Raw genomic sequence first — 17,500 nt, forward strand, 5'->3', positions numbered from 1 at the left:
ACACACACACAGTGTTTCAGGGGCCAAACAAACAATAAAATAAATAAAACCCTGAACTGTGACACATTTCCTCCTAAATATTCAGTCTCTGCAGTAACAGCTAAAACTTCAAAGTTCATCAGAAATTTGTCAAAATATATAAAATAACGTTTAAATCTTCTAAAAATAATATATCAAATAAAAACATTTGTTCTAAAAAGAGGCTGATTTCCATTTAATCCTCATTTTAAACAACAACAGCCGAATTTCTCTAATAAATATGAATGTTCCACCAAACATCCTTCAAATTTGAAGCAATTTAAGGCTCCGAACTCAGCAGCTCTGTTCTCGTCCGCAGCTACACGCTGGGAAACCGTTTAGCATTTTTAGCATTAGCGGTTAGCGCTCTGCACTGGCAGCCTTTCATGTTCGGCCCAGGGCAGCCAGCTGTGACGGGGCCGGGCCAACGGGGCTCACACTGTGACTCTATCATTGTATTATTCATACTGAATCACCCTCAGGCCTCCGATCAATAATTCATACACACCTTCCTGTGTGTGTGTGTGTGTGTGTGTGTGTGTGTGTGTGTGTGTGTGTGTGTGTGTGTGTGTGTGTGTGTGTGTGTGTGTGTGTATCTTTCCTCACATTCAGTTTCAAAATGAGAATCTGATAAAATGTCCAATTAAATGACAAAGCCGAGTCGTGGTTTTGTTTTTGCCTTCGCGCTGACGGAAAAGACCCCGAAGTTCATCTGGAAGTTCTTCTTTGTTCCTCCGCGACCCGACCGGGCCGCTGAACGTCACTTCAGACGGAAAATCATCGTGACATTTACAGCAAACTGAAGCAGTGAAGATAAAGCAGCGAGCGACAGCACGAACAGGCTGCTGTCATTTAAACACAGTAACATTTCAGGCTTTGCTGCGGCATCATGGGAAAAAAGCTTCATCATCTTCTTCTGTTGTGGAGAGAAACGTCTCAGTGTCACTCCAGTTTGTCTGCTCGCAGGTCTCGTTTATTTCCTTCTTGTATCCTGCAGAGGCCGACGTGAACTGCGCTAACTTACCGAATGAGCCGATTGGCCCGTGGCGCCTGTCACGTGACTTGATGCAGACACTGAGGGATCAGCTGCATTGATGGTTTTTGATTCAACACGTCACAAAACATGATCGATGTTTTTCAGGTTTAAGACAGCTTCCGCAGCAGCTACAGTTCAGCTAGCTCAGATTAGCATCAAAGCGGTGGAAGAAGAAACATTGTGTGAATGTGATTCGTTGGTCGATGGAGATAAACAGAGAAACGAGATGACGTCATTAAAAGATGAAAACATGACACCGTGATGATGTCACAGTGATGTCATCAGGGTTGGACTGCAGGTTAACAGCAGGAAGTCTTTGTTATAATCTGGTGAGTTTGAACAGCAAGGAGGCTCTGCACACCGTCCAGCTGCATTATGGGAAATGTAGGATCCGGTGGTTTTGGAGCTGGACCTCGGATCTCCTGGCGGTCCAGCATTAAATGTGTGCAGAGCTCTGTAACAGTGTTAGAGGGAGTGAGCTGCAGTGAGCCTCAGCAGGCTGGAAACTGATAACCATAATGATCATTTTCTTATTGATTTGCGCGCTGAGTTTCAGTCCTGAGCTGTTTAGAAGCAGGTCGTCCTTTAATCGCTGACTGTTTTCCATCGTCGCCGAATGAAAGCAGGAATCGTTCGAGTCGACTGAAACAATGAAAGTGTGGAAAACATTCAGGCTTTCCTGCCGGAGAGAAGAACGACGCTCGGATCCTTTTCAGCTTTTGTGTTCAAATGTTAACAGATGAAGTGAAAATAAAACGGAAGGAGGAAGCGTCGCGTTAGCTTAGCGAGCGTCTCCTCGGGCTCTATCTGCTGTTCGTTTAATAAATCCCATGAAAACGTGTCTTCAGAGGCTTCAGTGTAAATATGACTGCAGGAAGGTTCTGCCTTTAAATAAAAGTTTGTTTCAGAGAGGAAGAGAGTCGGCCTGCAGCGAGCCGAGCTGTGATTAGATTTAGATGTTTGAGGCTTTTTCTTCAAAGGACGCACGCACGCACACGCACACGCACACACACACACGCACACACCTGATTATAACTGGGATCAGCAGGCAGATGAAGTTTGTGTGTGTGTGTTGACTTTTTTGTCCTTCATTTACCCAGAATTCATTTGGAGCAGCCGTGGGGGATTGTGGGTAGATCTGATTGGTGCTTATCTAATTTCGCGGCTGGAGGGGGGATTAATTTGGGCGCGTGCACACACACACACACGCAGACACACACACAAAGTGAGAATTTCCCAAAGTCCCAAACTTATTCCTCCGTTTCTTTTCTAAGAGACAAACGTTTCCTCGGGGGATTTTTCTTTCTGCTTCAGGGAGATTTTTTCTCATTAAATTCATTTTCTAAAAAAAATGTCTTAACAGAAATGAACATTTTCTGCCTTCTTTGTCTGCTAAATTAACAAAGTGTGAACTCTGACGGGGATCATAATAAAAAACAAACTATATAAATACACACACACACACGTATAGACAGACATATAAAATCTCCACGCAGCCTTCGGCCTCTGCTCTGCCTTCAGACGCAGCTCAGGGCAGCGCTTCACTTCATTTAACGCAGTTAAAGAATGGCTGAGTGTGTTGAAGGGTGGATTCTGCTCTTTCCCACGGCCTCGCGCTCATGAAGTAAACAAAGGTTGGAATAAATCCTCGCGTCGAAATGCACTACTGCAGCGCGAATTGAGTCAGCAGCCGAGTATGGCGTTGGCGTTGAGAGGGGAGATAAACTCGCCGTCCCAGCTGTGACAGGCGCCAAACGTCTCGCCTCACGTCGTCAAAGAAGCTGTTTCTGTTTGGACTACAGCTCCCATCAGTCTTTGGCTCGTGTAAACAGCTCCTGTAGCCTGTTGCTTCCTGTTTGCAGCGTTACCACGGAAACAGACTGTTGGTTTTGCGTTACAATCTGAGCTCTCCTCCTCCTGCAGGAGTTTCAGAGGCTGGTGAACGATGAAGAGCAGGAAGTTAAACTTCAGCCAGTTTTTCTCTCCACATCAAACTAAAGAGAAGCAGCCGGTGAAACGCATCACTTCCTGTCTGAGACGCTGTTCAGGAAGAGGAAGACTCTCCATTAATGTTAGAGTGTTGGTCTGAGTCTGAGCCTCCTCTTTGTCTCATGTTTCCTCCTCTTCCTCCTCATCCCTCCATCCGTTTCTCCTCATTGTTTTTTAGTTCGTATTTACTAATTAACTCTGTGCGTGCGTGTGTGTGTGCGTGCGTGTGTGTGTGTGTGTGTGTGTGTCTCCTTCGCTGTTAATTGTCTGTCTGATGTGTCTGTTTATCTGAAATGAGGCAGCAAAAACCAGACGACAGGCGATCAACACACACACACACACACACACAGACAGACAGCTGATGTTTATAGACCAGATTGCAGTTAATAGCTGTTTCATAATGTCACAAATGCAGAGCCGTGTGTGTGTGTGTGTGTATCCGTAGTGCTTCCTGTCTAAACATCCCTCAGCTTCCTGCAGACAGTAAACTCTCATCAGCTCTGCAGTCTGGCAGCTTTTAATGAATTCATGAATGAATCAGAGCAGATCTGAAGTCTGTTTGTGTTGTGACTGAGTCCAAACTATCACTTTTACTGCTCATCTCAAAGCAGGGCTGCAGTACTCGAGTAGATGTACTCAGTTACATTCCAGCCCCAGCTCTTCTGTTCGCCTCTTTGCATGAAGCAACGTCTGAATGTTGACATTTGAGCTGCGCTGATAAAACCTGTGTCTGTGTCTCGCACTGAAACTCATTAACTACACTCAGAATCACAAATGCAGAGTGGATTTTGTTGTTTGGAGGAAATACGACGAGCATCTGCTCAGAGGAAACGAGAGCATGAAATCGTCCTGAGCTGATGAGAGAGAGAGAGCTGCGGGAGTGGAGCTCGCTCTCTCGCTGAGCTCTTCGTGTTGGCAGCGATGGAGCAGAAAATGGTCGTAGAAGCTGACGGAGTCTGACTCCTGTTCTCCGTCAGTGGAGCGACGCCACCCGTCAGCTCGTACCGCCACCGCGCACTTTACACGAAGAGTTTCAGATACGAAGAGCCCAGTATTGATTATTGATTTGGTTTACTGACGGCATGAAGAACTCAGCTGTCGTTTTCTCCTCGCTGACAGTGAATGTCTCTTCTTTTAAAGCAGCAGGGCGGTTTGACCTCAGCACACATCGAGCTAGCATGGCTCCATGTGAGTCAGAACGCATTAGACTGCATTAGGCGTCCCTAATAAAGTGGACACTGAGCACAGTTTCTGATTCATTGTCTAATTAATGGTTTGTATGAGCGGCCTGAACACCACACTGAGGGGGGTGGAGGTAGACTGAGAGCAAGGCCCGAGCATCACCCGCTTCTTCTTCTTCTTCTTCTTCTTCTTCTTCGTCTTCTTCGTCTTCTTCGTCTTCTTCTTCTTCTTCCTCTTCTTCTTCTTCTTCCTCTTCCTCTTTTTTTGGTTCCTTCCTTCCCATCCATCATTAGCTTTGACCTCTTTCAGGCACTGGACCATTAGCATAATGGTTTCTTAGTCAAATCATCATTACACACACACACACACACACACACACACACACACACACACACACACACACACTGTACAGCTGCTGGAATGGCTGTTGGTCCAGTTGGTTTCCCATCATGCCCGGCAGTCGCTCTGTGTTTGAACCAATGAAATGCAAACACATAGAAACTCTCTAATCTGACAAACAGAAGAAGAATTCTGGGAGTTGTAGTTCATTCAAACACTAACAGCTTTTAGCTCGTGAAACATTTGTGTGATGATAAATTGCACAGACACGCACACGCACACACACACACACACACACACACAGACACACACACAGACACACACACACACACACACACACACACACACACACACAGAGTCAGGGCGGCTGTATGTGAGTGTTTCAGTGTTGTAGCTGTCAGAGAGACATTCAGCTCTGACAGCCTGCAGAAACACCAGCTGCATACATTTAAGCCTGGTGTGTGTGTGTGTGTGTGCGTGCGTGCTTGCGTGCGTGCGTGCAGATCCATCCTCTCTCTCTCGAACATTTCTGGATGCTGAGCTTCCAGTCGCAGCTGATGGCGTCCCGTCTGCAGTTTGCTCTGTTTAAACGGGTTGTGACAGTTTGAGGCTGGAACTCGGTTCCTGCGTGTCGTCAGACTTAAACTGTGCTCGGCTGGTATTTGTTGACCTGTTGTTTTATTAATAGCAGCGGCGGTTTGTGTGGGTTTGAGGCCGGCGGTGCAGCTGTTCAGGTGTCTAAACTGCTTCCTGACAGTTTGTCCCTGGAGTTCTAACGTTTCCGGTCCGATCTGTCCTGTGATGATCCCCTCGGACCTCGTTTTCAAAAATAACTGCTGCTCGTCACGCAGCAGAGGAGTGCACACGACTCTTCTGTTCTGACCACTAACGGGACAAAGAATGTCAGATTTGTCCTGGGGGAGGCGCCAGAGAGCTGGCACTCTAACCTCAGTTTAACCAGCTGAACTTTGACCTGAACATGTTAGCCAGTTTAGCAGGTTCACCTTTTTTAAAGTTAATTTTATGTCTAATTTGTTACTTTCTCTGTTTCTTGACCATTTCATCCAGGCCTTCATTCTTTTAATGACTGATTTAAAGTCTGGCCTCTCATGTGATGTCTGTCTTTATGCAGACGATGCTGCGCTGATGACGTCACAGAAAGATCAGTCTGAAGCAGCAGATGTTTGCATCATGTGTCTCTGATAATAAACATCTCAAACTGAGCTGAAGGAACGTTCCAGACAGGAATCGTCTGTAAGGAGGCTGTGACACAGGAAGAAGCTTCGCCCACACAGCAGCATCAGACTTTATTCTGTTTTGATGTTTTATTGTCTAATAAACCGACTTAATCCTGTGAGATGCTCGCATGGACTGCGGGAGGATTAGCTCCAGCTACAAGGAAGCTAACAAGGATAAAAAGCTAAACCAAACCTCATCAGAATAAAAGAGGATTCTGTGGTGACCAAACACCTGATTCATAAAAATCGATAATAACTCCCTGAATCACCGTCAGCCAGCTGTGAAACAAACCCTGTTTTCTTCCTCTCCTGTTAAAGTCACGTCTTCACTCAGCATGAACTCCATGAACAGTTCTTCCTGTTGCCCCCCTCCAGACTCTGTCCTTCGTCCTCTCGTCTCTGTACGTCTGCATTAGATTCGTAAAATCCTGGAATGAGTCCAGATTGCAGACTGAAACCTTTGCAGCTCGTGTGGATGCGTCTTCCGTTGCGGGTGATTTCTGGTTTCAATTACTTTTTATGATCATGTGTCCGTCCTGTCATTGGCCGTCCCTCCTCACCAGGTACAGCTGGTTCATGCATATTGTTTTTCTTTACTGGAGTGTTCCTCGGTGTCTGTGGAAAACACTGAAAAACACTGAAAAGCGCCGTTTCAGGACGATTATGGTCTGAATGTGTGTGCAGCTGCAGCTTTTGACCTGATTAAACCGCCTCAAAGCTTCTATGAAAAATCAACTTTTGGGAGCAAATTAAAAACTTCTTAATCTTTGTCCTCGCTCCTCCAAATGTAAAGTCTGACAGCGGCGAGGCTGCCAGCGCCGCTTAACTTCACTTCACTGAGTTTTAACAGCTAATCTGCCAGATGGTGAGTTGTACCGGAGCCGAGATGGAGAAATTCCCAGGTTAACTTGTCTGAACGCGACCCAAAACGGCGAGCCAGCAGACGGCACGCGCAGGTGGGAGGCTTTACGGCGTCCTCGCCTCAGACGCCTCTGGGACGAAAAGCCGGAGAAACTCTGTTTTCTGGTTAAACAGCGAGAAATGATCAACTGTTCCACCAAACTGTCTCCTCTGCCGTGAGCCTCGGGGGTTCGGGGGGTTCCTCCGTCACATCTGAGTCTTTCCAGTGAACCGCTGATCCCGACAGGACGGATTTCTCTCTGAAACTGAAAATAAATCAGCTCTGCTGTCGCCGCCCGTCCTCAGAAAGGTAATCTGATATCGATCTGCAGACTTTAAGTGGAGGATTTGGACTCTACGTTTTCAGACGTCATCAGAAGCCCCTCAGTGTTCAGTCGCTGATCAGCTGATGGTGTGAGACCTCCGCTCAGGTAGAACAACCTTCAACAGGTCTGCTTTCACTTCCTGTTCAGCCATAAAGACCCAGCAGCAGCTCAGAGGGAGCACACAGCACGGCAGCAAATACGTTCTGTCAATCCAGGGAGGGAGGGAGGATAGATGGAGGGATGATAGGTAGGTGGATGGATGGGTGGAGGGATGACAGGTGGAGGGATGAATGGATGATAGATGGATGATAATAGGTAGGCAGGTGGATGGATGGATGGATGGATGATAGGTGGAGGGATGATAGGTAGGTGGATGGATGATAGATGGAGGGATGGATGGATGATAGATGGATGATAATAGGTAGGCAGGTGGATGGATGGATGGATGGATGATAGATGGAGGGATGGATGGATGATAGATGGATGGATGATGGATGGATGGATGATGGATGGATGGATGATGGATGGATGGATGGATGGATATAAATCTTAACACAATAAATATATCAATAGAAAAATAAACAAGTTAAAAACATGCAGATCTTGTGTTTCCAGAACTCAGTATGAGAATAAACTGAAGAAAACAATGAGTGTGATAAAATATTGTCGAATGAGACGAGTTACTGTGTCGAGCTTCATCAGGAGGAAGGTCTGGACGCTGCTCTTCATCACACTGATCCTCATATTCAGACTCGGCTGTTTAAAGCCTGGACTCTGTGTGGTCTCTGGTACCTGTCCCAGCCTGGTGGGGGACTGTGTGTGTGTGTGTGTGTGTGTGTGTGTGTGTGTGTGTGTGTGTGTGTGTGTGTGTGTGTGTGTGTGTGTGTGTGTGTGTGTGTGTGTGTGTGTGTGTGTGTGTGTGTGTGTGTGTAGGTGAGGTGGTGGAGCTCCACGGGGTCTCCAGCGACGCTCTAATCCCAGAGAAGAGAGACCGAGAGCGGATTAACCATCAGGAGAGAGCCCTGTGTGTGTGTGTGTGTGTGTGTGTGTGTGTGTGTCCTGCTGTGTCTTCAGATCTCTGTAAATCAGATTTCCTGCAGGTTTAGACTGAGTGTCGCCGTCTCATCTCTGTCTCATCCCTTCATCCTTTATCCTTTCCTTCCTCCTCCTTCCTTCCTTTTGTTCCTTCATCCCTCCTTCCTCCTCTTCCATGCCTCCTTCATACTTTTCCTTTCTTCATTCTTGTCTGTCCACCTACTTCTCCTCCATTAGTTGTTCCGCTCGTCTTCGTTCCTGGAGTCTTTCCTTCTGTGTTTTGGTTGCCGCGGCAGCCGCAGTGTCCCAGCATGCTCGGCGGGGGGATCAGGGCGTCTGCCCGTACGGTTGGCCGTGAAGCGGGACGTCTTGCAGCAGAGCAGACTGACACATGGTGGTGTGGTGATGGAGGCCTGCAGACCTGTGATCAGGTGGAGGCAGGCAGGTCAGGACTGGAGGAGCAAAGTTCCCCTCAGTTAACCTGCCGCCGCCGCAGCCGCCGCCGCCGCCGCTGCGGTTATTAAGATCATAATTAATGAACAACAGCTTCCTCACTGACAGTCAGCGAGCAGGAATCAGGAGGTGATGGAGGGAAGCTGCTCGTTAATGTTTCTCAGTCCACCTTCACACTGACTCAGTCCAGACTGAGTACTTAGAGATATTTCACAGTATCCATCGACACCGTGATCAAATCAAATCAACGCTCCTATTAGACTTTTTCATATTAGTCAACATTTGATCTGATTTCACCTGATCCCGTTCACACTGTGGAACCTGGTTTCAGTCCGGATCAGTTCAGCTGCTGCTCTACTCATCTCTCCTGTTTCTGCATGAAGAGCTGCAGCAACTCTGCAGCCTGCAGGAGAGACACACCAACACACTGTGTGTGTGTGTGTGTGTGTGTGTGTGTGTGTGTGTGTGTGTGTGTGTGTGTGTGTAGAGACAGTTTGGCAGGCAGTTTATTATTCCTGCTTCGTGCCTACCTGCCTGCCGATGTGTGGACTTTATTATGTTTGTGCCTCTGTGTGTGTGTGTGTGCGCGTGTGCGTGCAGACAGATATCGACACACACACACACACACACACACAGTTGGTAGCTCTTGTGTGTTGAGTGTTTAAGAGCCGGCGGTGTGTCTGACGTTATTGGGAGGACAAATTAATGGAGCTCAGATCTGATGTGTTCTCGGCTCTTCGCTCGGCTGCTCTGGACTCCGGGGGGGAGTGTGTGTGTGTGTGTGTGTGTGTGTGTGTGTGTGTGTGTGTGTGTGTGTGTGTGTGTGTGTGTGTGTGTGTGTGTGTGTGTGTGTGCGTAGACAGGATGCTGCAGGCTGTGTTCAGTCTACCTGATCTCTCTCTCCTCCGCTGTAATATAAATACACATCTGGTTGCATTTCCCATTGACTTTCCGTGCAGTAGAACCACTGAAGCTCACCTCCAGTCTGAACTTCACAGCTCAAATATTGGCTGACCTCACGAAGTTAATGTCAGCCAACACGACCCGCGAGTTGAGCTAATGTTGAAGCTTTAAAGAGGCTTTAAGGACGTTTATCAGATGTGTATCATGAGAAATGACTCAGCCCGTACATGGTGGCTCTTCATAAAGACAGTCTTCCTCGCTGTCCTCCTCTTCAGCTTCCTGCGTGGTGGATGATGAAGATGCACATTGACCACACACTCCACACACAGCTCGCTGTTGTTCTTCATTCTTCACCATTCAGCGCGTTCACGACTGGACTCTCCAGCTCGGCTAGCTTGTTCGTTAGCATTAGCTCGCTCTGCGATCACATGATGGATGACTGAATGTAAACAGCTGTTTGTCAGCTGGATGCGGACGCGAGCGGCAGATGTTGATCATCGTTAGCTTCACGTCATGAGGTCTTTTCTTCTTCTCTGGTTTATATAGATGATGGTAGTTTTCTGAGAGAGCCGATGAACTGACGTCTGTTTGTGGACCAGCTGCTGTTCGAGGTTTCATGATGACGAACGGTTCTGGCTTGTGGTGGATCCGGACCCCTCAGGCTCTCATGGATCTAATGGATCAGTCTGAAAGCAGAAGAAGACACACACACACACACACACACACACACACACACACACGCATGCACACACACACATAGACAGACACACATACACACACATACACACACACACACACATAGACAGACACACATACACACACATACACACACACACGCACATACACACACGCACATACACACACGCACATACACACACAGACAGACACACACACACATACACACAAACACACACACACAGACAGACATATGAACACAGACATGCACTGTTACACTCAAAAACACACACACACACTCTCAAATGTCACACACACACACACACACACACAGTGACATTCAGTGTGTTAAATCAGCTGATCTGTCTTTGTTAGTGCTGCTGTTCCCTCAGCTTGTTAGTCTGAGAGATGTCGCCCAGCAAGAAATGTCACGCTGTGAAGGTGTGTGTGTGTGTGTGTGTGTGTGTGTGTGTGTGTGTGTGTGTGTGTGTGTGTGTGGACAGATTCAGCTCACCCAGGTGGATCCCAGCAGGTGTAGGTGGTGTGGAGGAATCAGCTGATCATCTGATAGGAGATAAAATCAGAGGAACAGGTTGTGTTTCTCTCTGCAGACTCTTTTTGTCCCTTCAGCAGACCCGTAGTTCAGCTGTGTGAGTTTTTGTTGATCTTCGTTGGATGATGACTCGCAGTTCACCTGAAGCTGTGAACAGGCTGATGTCAGTGAGAGTTTAACAGTAGATCTTTGAGGGACTTTGTCCTCACATCAGATCTGGATCCCGTCTGAAGCACGTTTCTGCTGCAGCTTCCTGCTTTAAACTCTCAGGTGTGTTTCCTCGGAGAGTCGGATCTGCAGGCTGCCAAACATGTGACGGAGCAGCTTTTTAGCTTTTCTGCAGCTTCGCCTCGGGGTGTGTCAGGTCCGCTCGGCCTGTCTGGGAGCCGCGGGATGGCCGACGGGGGAAAATTGGCCACTTCAGCGGCGTGAAAATCACACGGACCCACCGTCAGGCCGTTTTTTAAGACGATAGGATGCGAGCAGGCTCGGTTTGTCCCGGCGGTGGGAGCCTCCTCTGGGCGGCTGTGTGAGAGCGAACACCTGAGCCGACCTGCTCACTGCTGTCACCCCGTGTCTCGCTGCGCAGGTTTACCTTCACATCCTCCAGCTTTATCTCACAGCAGCTTTTTGTCCACGCAGCCTTTCTCCGGTCGAAGCTTCCTGCTGACGTCCTGTCAGCTAACGACAAAGGTTAAACACAGTCTACAGGTGTGAAGGTGTGAAGGTGTGACGGGTCATCAGGCTAGAGCTTCAGAGCTGTCTGTCCTTCTGTCTGTCTGTCTCTCTGTCCTTCTGTCTGTCCGTCTCTCTGTCTGTCTGCTAACTGTCAGCCTGTTAGCATTTAGCGGCTAGCAGCACAGAGTGTAAGTACGGAATGACAGGAGCTAACGTGTCTTCACTGAGCTTTATTTTGGATTGTCTCTCGTCTCGTGTCTTCAGCGTTGTGTTTGGGGTTTTACTTCATCACTGGTCTCAACATGGCGACTCTGTCGAGCTGCTGAAGTGATGAAGCTGTTTGTTATTCAGTCGTAGGTGAGTCGTAAGGTTAGCTTCAGGTTACCGCTCACATTATACATCACTGCAGACAAACACTTGCCAGCTCAGATGAGCCAATCAGAGACTCAGTTGGTGGCTTCCTGTGGCGCCACCCTCAGGACAGACTGCTGGTGCGCTGCTGTTGAGCATCTGTTCAGTTTCCAGCAGCTGATTCACTCGTTTCCTGTGTTGCTGTGTGGAAATGACGGCGCTCTGTTGTCTTTGACCAGCCTTTGTTCAACCTGATTCTTTATCAGTGTGCTCGGAGGAGGAGGAGGAGGAGGAGGAGGAGGAGTGTTAGCTGTGGTGTGTTTGAACAGAAAACCTCAAACTTACAGCAGACACCTGCTCCCCGGTGTCGGCCCGCTGTCGTCTCCACCCGTCCGTCTCGCTCACATGGAGGTTAAAAATAACTCCCGACTTGAAGCTGCGCCCCCATTGGTCCTCTTTAAACTTCCTGGAGAGATGTAATTGGCTAGGGGGAAGGAGGCGAGACACGTCTCCATGGAAACCTGCATCCGAGGAGTGTGTGTGTGTGTGTGTGTGTGTGTGTGTGTGTGTGTGTGTGTGTGTGTGCGTCATTAGTTCAGCAGAGTAAAAGTCTTTTTTGTCCTCCTGAAGCTTCAGTCATCAGTTTTAATTGTGACGAGACCTTCAGAGTCTCAGGTGTTGAATGTGAGAACAGAAGGTCTCTGCAGGTGAACAAGAAATGTCAAATAAAATGGATTTAAGGTCTGAAATCAGAATATTTGGCCGAAACATGTCTTAATATTAAAAGAAGAAAGTCAGAATTTTACAAGGAAACACGTTGAGATTAACTTTTTTTTACAAATAAGTAAAAATATTAAGTATATTAAATATATACATATAAGTTTTGAATAAAAGTCAAATTAATTAAATATTTTTACATAAAGTTCAAATGTTTTGAGGAGAAAGTTGGAATATAATAAGAATAAATTTATTTTTTAATATTTTGAAAAAGGCAATATTTAAAGATCACAGTCTTTAAAAAACGTTTAAAAAATGATTAGTTATAACTTAAACAGAAGAAGAAACAATAAGAGATGTCTCTTCAAACCAGCAGTCAATGCTAACCGCTAATCGCTAACAGTTCTGTGTATCACAGCCTGATGGATCAGTGAGCCTCACTGTTGTTCCTTCATCACCATGAACACACACACACACACACACACACACACACAGTCCTGCTGCCACAGACACTCACTAAAGCACACAATGTGGATTCATCCGCCGCTGAAAATAGTCCCAACAAAAAGAACATTTCCTCCTGTTTGTCTGATGGAAACTAAAATGAAAAAAAACATCTTTTAATAAATAATGAAACTGTTCACACACAAACACACGTGGACAGAAGTGAACAATCATACACACACACTCAGACACACACTGTCAACATACTGAGCTCCTTTAAAACCTGATGTCTGCGCGCGCACACACACACACACACACACACACACACACACACACACACACCCCGAGCGCGCTCTGGGTAGATAATCCGGTGTGTATGAATCCAGTGTAATCCTGTCATCTCCAATCCTCTGTTTCCTCTAAAGTCCTGCTAGCGCCCCCTGAAGGCAGAACATGTCTTCTTCTATGGCCAGGTGACAGCACTTCTTCTTCTGTGGTGTCGTAGGTGTTGTCTGGGGTTTATTGGTGACTAAAGAGTCATTTAACACTGAGCTTCATCTCAATGATATCTCGTGTTTGTCTGTTGCACCTGTAGCCACGCCCAGCGGTGATGTCACCATGTACACCTGAGTACACTGTGACATCACAGCTCAGAGGTCAGATTAATTAAATTCTGGATGAATGATTTGCTCCGTTAAATGTCTCGTTACAGCTTCCTGAAGTGGAAGCATCAGATTGATTCTGTCTGACAATGATTTATTATCATTATTATTATTATTATTATTATTATTATTATTATTAGGATTTATTGATAAGTGGAAGTGAGCTCACATGTCAGATCAGATCAATCAGAGTAAAGTCTGTCTGCTGATGAAGGTTTGAGCAGCGTTTCTCAACCTGTTTCCTGAACAAACTCCTTTTCTCTCAAAGCTTAAACTGACCTCTGACTGAAGTCATTGATCTCATGATATGACATCACTTTATATTATTGATGCATCATGATCAGAGGACAGAACAACAGATGAACTGCACCATGAACCCAAACAAACTGCAGGAAGTTTGTGTGAGTTTAGATGAATTCTGAGCAGATTATTTCCTCACAGATGAATTTTCTGATATTTTTAGGAGCTTTTTTATAGAGTTCTCCATCTGTATTGATTTTTTTTTTTTTTTTCATTTTTAGCTCTCATACATACTGAACAGGCAGATTCAGTGTTGTCTTCTCTCTGACACTCGGCCATTGTTCCATCAGCTCTTTGGTTGTTTTAGCTCGGAGCTGCAGGACGAGGCTGTTCAGCAGAGAGTGAGGTGAAAGCAGTCTGTTCAGTCACTGTGAGAGGTCTCGTACCTGAAATCATCATCTAAACTTTAGAAAACAACACTTTCATGCAGTTTTCTTCACAGAGATGATTGAAAAGCTTGCTGTCAGTTTAAAAACAGCTTTTCTTACAGACCTTAGAATCAAACAGACCCCCCATGAAGCTTTGGTGACCTCTGGTGGGGGTTGGGACCCTCAGGTTGGAAAGCTGTAGAAGAAACTAGTAGAAAGTACAGTTTCCAGAGTCGTGAGTGAGCTTTCGTCCTTCAAACTTTTCATTTTGTCTTTAATTGTTCTGACTTTTAGAATAAATCTTTCTGTCTTGACTCCCCGACACGTCACGTTCAGGATTCGTTCCCTCGGCGACAGATCAGAGTTGATCGACGGTGTTCGCTCGGCGGCGAGAGAAGAGCGAGCGACAGATGGAGGCAACGCTCGGCTGCAGTTCAGTCGCGCTGGAACCAGATCAAATCAGAGGCTTTAACAGAGATTTAAAACCCGCTGCAGGCCGAGCTGTTAGCGGTTAGCTGTTAGCCACTGTTATTATTTGCTGTGTTGGTGTGAGAGGAACACAGACTCACTGACGGGCCTCTCACTGCTTCAAACGAACTGAACGTTTGGTTTAAAGCTCACTGAAGGTTGTTATCAGCTGTTCATGATTGATTTTGTCTTGAAAAAGTTCATTGAAATGCAAAATCCATGTAGATCAGTGTGACTTGAGGCCGGACTTTGGCAGTTTCAGAGGGAGTCTGAGGTTCTGTCGTTCACGTTTGTTCTAGTTTTGACTGAAAAAATCGGCTCCATCTTTAAAAACTTGTGTTTTAAATATTCTTCTCCAAACCTCCCAAACACACGACAGCTTGAATGTTTCTGTTCCATCGTTGAAGCCAGAACTGATCATTTTGAATCCAGGGTGGAACCCGTCCTCCATTCTCCCTACAACAAACACCCTGCGATCCCAGCATGCACCAGTCCACCTCTGTGTCCCCCACAGGCCATCTGTCAGTCACCCAGAAGGGTCACATGTAGGACTTCGAACTAGGTCCTGACTCCCCCTCCACCAATCGCGCTGCAGTGATATCAGAGCCTGTCGACCAATCAGGAGGCTGCTGGGGTGCCCCCTCGGCCCCACAGATGGCGGTAAGCTGCTGCGTTGGGAATCAGCTGACCCGTTTGACCTCGCACCCTCGACCCGACGCTGCAGGGCAGGAGAGTCGGCCTCGTTTGAGTCCGCTCTGCTGAACGCTGTGTTCGGCGTGTCTTTGAGCCAGCTTTGACCTTTGACCTCCGGCCCCCGGGGGAAACCGCCAATTAAGTTGATGTTGTTTGTTGTTGGCAACACTTTTCTGTGTCTGTGACCCCTTTAACCCCCAGACTCTCTGTTAGAGTTTGAGTTTATAAAACTGGAAATGTTCTCTGTTTCTGTCTCTGCCGTAAACAAACTGCATGAAAACTGTCTGTTTGTGGGGAGGTAAACCCCCCCAGTGCAGAGAACAGCCTGTCAGCCGCAGTCCTCATTACCGAACAGCAGCAACACGGAGCATCGACCGCTGCACTGTGCGATGCTGCTGGCGGCTAATGTAGCCTGGAGCGTTAGCCTGCAGCAGCGACGTCCCACGTCCCCCGAGGACATTTAGCAGCCCCCTGTGAGACACCTGCATGCAGTAAACAACTGAAACTCGACGTGGAAACATGCTGGAGTTTCCCTTTAAGGTGCAGTCGCTCGAGCACCGGTGTCTGACCTCCTTCATCCAGCTTTAATTCTCAGCAGCCATTGGTCAGGGGTGAGTGAGGTCACAGCGGCTGGCATCGATCACGATGTGAGACAAAGAGGACGACAGGAAGAAGAAAGGAAGGACAAAGAGGTGATTAACAGGAAGAAAAGCCTGAGGAGAGGGAGAAGCATGCAGAGCAAAACCTCCTGATTGCTTCATGTGCAGGTTCTGATGTGAAGGCTGTAATTTAGAGACGTGGAGGATGTTCGTCTTTCATTCCTGAGCAGAGTCGATGATTCTCCTGCGATTGTAACGCTGCCGCTCTTTGATAAAGTTCCTGTTGCCTGACAGGCCGGCGTCGACGTCCTGATGCTCAGAAACCAAGAGGCTGTCAGAGAGTTTTTACTCTAAAATAACAGAAAGATTAAAGACAGAATCGATGCTGGAAGAGATCTGAAAAACACTTTGTTCATCGTTCACTACAGAGATGAAGACGATGTCAGCACCTCCGAGTCTGAGCTTACGATGCTTTGCTGGAGAAGGACGGACTGCCGGTAGCTCCGCCCGCTCGATCACGTCAGCAGTAATGTGGAGACTCTGCTGAGCCTGAAGCTCTTGATTCAAGATGGTCTGCTTCTCCCCTCATGTGTGGCGGTGAGCTTTGAGTCGTCACTTAAAGACCCAGCTGATGAAAACGAGTTTCCAGTCCGAAGTTTCTGGCTCCTCCTTCAAACAGGTTCATGAGTTTATGACTGTTCATCTTATTCTAACCTGCTGACTCGTCTTTGACCATAAACCACGGCGAGGGGTCAACACGGAACGATTCTAGTCTTAGTTAGCAGAACTTGCTGTTAGTCCAGTCACATTGCTAACAGTTTCCCATGTGGTCTGAGAAAACCTCCAGATTCCCCAGAAGAAGCATGAGGACCCAGCTTCAGAGGAGGCCACCAGGGCTCCGTCTCTGAGTCCGGTTTGAGGCAGGTATCATAAATTGTCATGAAAAACCAGCCGTCCTTTGCCATTGTGACCCCTGTTTACGTTCATTGTAGGGCAGCGACCCCTAGTGGCTGTGGTAATTATGACGTGAGTGAAGGAGGAAGTCAGTTGACGGAGTAGAAAGAGCTATAAAGTCAGTATGTTTGGAAGGCGGAGTGGATGGATGGAGCTTCACCCAGGAGTGACTGGTCGACCTGTTCAGGTATTCAGGCGTTCAGCTGTTCATGTGTTCAGATGTTCAGGTGTTCAGGCGCTCAGGTATTCAGGTGTTAAGGTGTTCATGTGTTCATGTGTTCAGGCGTTCAGGCATTCAGGCGTTCAGGCGTTCAGCTGTTCAGGTGTTCAGGTGTTCAGGCGTTCAGGCGTTCAGCTGTTCAGGTGTTCAGGTGTTCATGTGTTCATGTGTTCAGCTGTTCAGCTGTTCAGCTGTTCAGGTGTTCAGGTGTTCAGGCGTTCATGTGTTCATGTGTTCATGTGTTCAGGCGTTCAGGCGTTCATGTGTTCATGTGTTCATGTGTTCAGGTGTTCAGGCGTTCAGGTGTTCAGGCGTTCAGGCGTTCATGTGTTCATGTGTTCAGGTGTTCAGGCGTTCATGTGTTCATGTGTTCAGGCGTTCAGGCGTTCATGTGTTCAT

General features: G+C 47.2%; 1 protein-coding gene across 1 annotated transcript in view; it reads left to right on the forward strand.

Annotated features, from left to right (window-relative positions):
• Positions 1–6,835: 6,835 nt before the first annotated feature.
• LOC121619238 (semaphorin-6D-like) overlaps positions 6,836–17,500 on the forward strand; it is a 79,032-nt gene continuing 68,367 nt past the window's right edge. The window contains exon 1 of the mRNA XM_041954797.1: positions 6,836–7,012. The gene's annotated coding sequence lies outside the window, so the exon portion shown is untranslated. The remainder of the gene's footprint in view (positions 7,013–17,500) is intronic.

Source organism: Chelmon rostratus, chromosome 16 (assembly GCF_017976325.1).
Source record: "Chelmon rostratus isolate fCheRos1 chromosome 16, fCheRos1.pri, whole genome shotgun sequence".
Lineage (NCBI taxonomy): Eukaryota > Metazoa > Chordata > Actinopteri > Chaetodontiformes > Chaetodontidae > Chelmon > Chelmon rostratus.